This window comes from Natator depressus, chromosome 28 (genome assembly GCF_965152275.1).
Source record: "Natator depressus isolate rNatDep1 chromosome 28, rNatDep2.hap1, whole genome shotgun sequence".
In the NCBI taxonomy this organism is placed as follows: domain Eukaryota; kingdom Metazoa; phylum Chordata; order Testudines; family Cheloniidae; genus Natator; species Natator depressus.
This window is the reverse complement of record NC_134261.1, coordinates 10,320,709-10,323,208: the sequence shown is the minus strand read 5'-3', so window position 1 is coordinate 10,323,208 and position 2,500 is coordinate 10,320,709. Positions and strand designations below refer to the sequence as shown.

The following is a 2,500-nucleotide window of genomic DNA, read 5'->3' as shown; positions in this document are numbered from 1 at the left end:
GCCCCTGCCCGCGGGGGCAGGCTCCGGGTTGACCTGGTGGCCGGAGGAGAATTAAGCCCGGAGCCCGGGGCAGGGCGACCCCGGACAGACGGGGGTCCGCCTGGCCCCTGCCCGCGGGGGCAGGCTCCGGGTTGACCTGGTGGCCGGACGGGAATTAAGCCCGGAGCCCGGGGCAGGGCGACCCCGGACGGACGGGGCTCCGCCGGCCCCTGCCCGCGGGGGCTGGCTCCGGGTTGACCTGGTGGCCGCTCGGGACTTAAGCCCGGAGCCCGGGGCAGGGCGACCCCGGACGGACGGGGCTCCGCCTGGCCCCTGCCCGCGGGGGCAGGCTCCGGGTTGACCTGGTGGCCGGACGGGGAATAAGCCCGGAGCCCGGGGCAGGGCGACCCCGGACGGACGGGGGTCCGCCGGCCCCTGCCCGCGGGGGCAGGCTCCGGGTTGACCTGGTGGCCGCTCGGGACTTAAGCCCGGAGCCCGGGGCAGGGCGACCCCGGACGGACGGGGGTATGCCGGCCCCTGCCCGCGGGGGCAGGCTCCGGGTTGACCTGGTGGCCGGTTTGCTTTCGGGCCACCAGGTCAACCCGCTGCCTGTATGGGGTTGACCTGGTGGCCGCTTTCCTTCCCGGCCACCAGGTCAACCCGCTGAATGTATGGGGTTGACCTGCTGGCCGCTTTCCTTCCCGGCCACCAGGTCAACCCGCTGAATGTATGGGGTTGACCTGCTGGCCGCTTTTCTTCCCGGCCACCAGGTCAACCCGCTGAATGTATGGGGTTGACCTGCTGGCCGCTTTCCTTCCCGGCCACCAGGTCAACCCGCTGAATGTATGGGGTTGACCTGCTGGCCGCTTTCCTTCCCGGCCACCAGGTCAACCCGCTGAATGTATGGGGTTGACCTGCTGGCCGCTTTTCTTCCCGGCCACCAGGTCAACCCGCTGAATGTATGGGGTTGACCTGCTGGCCGCTTTCCTTCCCGGCCACCAGGTCAACCCGCTGAATGTATGGGGTTGACCTGCTGGCCGCTTTCCTTCCCGGCCACCAGGTCAACCCGCTGAATGTATGGGGTTGACCTGCTGGCCGCTTTCCTTCCCGGCCACCAGGTCAACCCGCTGAATGTATGGGGTTGACCTGCTGGCCGCTTTCCTTCCCGGCCACCAGGTCAACCCGCTGAATGTATGGGGTTGACCTGCTGGCCGCTTTCCTTCCCGGCCACCAGGTCAACCCGCTGAATGTATGGGGTTGACCTGCTGGCCGCTTTCCTTCCCGGCCACCAGGTCAACCCGCTGAATGTATGGGGTTGACCTGCTGGCCGCTTTCCTTCCCGGCCACCAGGTCAACCCGCTGAAAGTATGGGGTTGACCTGGTGGCCGCTTTCCTTCCCGGCCACCAGGTCAACCCGCTGAAAGTATGGGGTTGACCTGGTGGCCGCTTTCCTTCCCGGCCACCAGGTCAACCCGCTGCCGGCATGGGGTTGACCTGCTGGCCGCAGAGGGGCAGGCTCCGGGTTGACCTGGTGGCCGGACGGGGATTAAGCCCCGGCTCGGAGCAGGGCAAGCCCGGGCGGAGGGGGGTCCGCTTGGCCCCTGCCCGCGGGGGCAGGCTCCGGGTTGACCTGGTGGCCGGTTTGCTTTCGGGCCACCAGGTCAACCCGCTGAATGTATGGGGTTGACCTGCTGGCCGCTTTCCTTCCCGGCCACCAGGTCAACCCGCTGAATGTATGGGGTTGACCTGCTGGCCGCTTTCCTTCCCGGCCACCAGGTCAACCCGCTGAATGTATGGGGTTGACCTGCTGGCCGCTTTCCTTCCCGGCCACCAGGTCAACCCGCTGAATGTATGGGGTTGACCTGCTGGCCGCTTTCCTTCCCGGCCACCAGGTCAACCCGCTGAATGTATGGGGTTGACCTGCTGGCCGCTTTCCTTCCCGGCCACCAGGTCAACCCGCTGAAAGTATGGGGTTGACCTGCTGGCCGCTTTCCTTCCCGTCCACCAGGTCAACCCGCTGAATGTATGGGGTTGACCTGCTGGCCGCTCTGCTTCCCGGCCACCAGGTCAACCCCCTGCCGGTATGGGGTTGACCTGCTGGCCGCAGAGGGGCAGGCTCCGGGTTGACCTGGTGGCCGGCAGGGACTTCAGCCCCAGGGCCCCTGGCAGGGCGACCCTGCCCTTGTTCCCCAGAAAAGGAGAGAGCTGGCTCGCAGCGGGAAAAGCTGCCTACGGCACCTGGGATTCCCAGGCGGTCACCCATCCAAGTACTAGCCAGGCCCGGGACGGTTTACCTTCCGAGATCGGACGGGATCGGGGGCCTTCCGTCCGGTATGGCCGTAGGCACTCGGCTCCGGTCCGCCTCGTCCCCTTTCCCTTACTGACTCCCCTGCCTCGGGTGGGCCCGATCCTTTTTTCCGTTTTTTTTTTTCGCTCCGGAGGCTTCATGAGCCCCCCCCCAACACCCCTTTGGGGGTCGGTGAAAATTTTTTTTTCAGACTTCCAGGGGCCCGATCCTGGC

At 67.1% G+C, this 2,500-nt stretch overlaps 1 non-coding gene across 1 annotated transcript; it reads right to left on the bottom strand.

The window, feature by feature from the left end:
- Positions 1-2,205: 2,205 nt before the first annotated feature.
- Positions 2,206-2,324, bottom strand: LOC141979746 (5S ribosomal RNA). The gene has a single exon (XR_012637139.1). It is a non-coding gene; the product is annotated as a 5S ribosomal RNA (ribosomal RNA).
- Between the last annotated feature and the right edge of the window lie 176 nt (positions 2,325-2,500).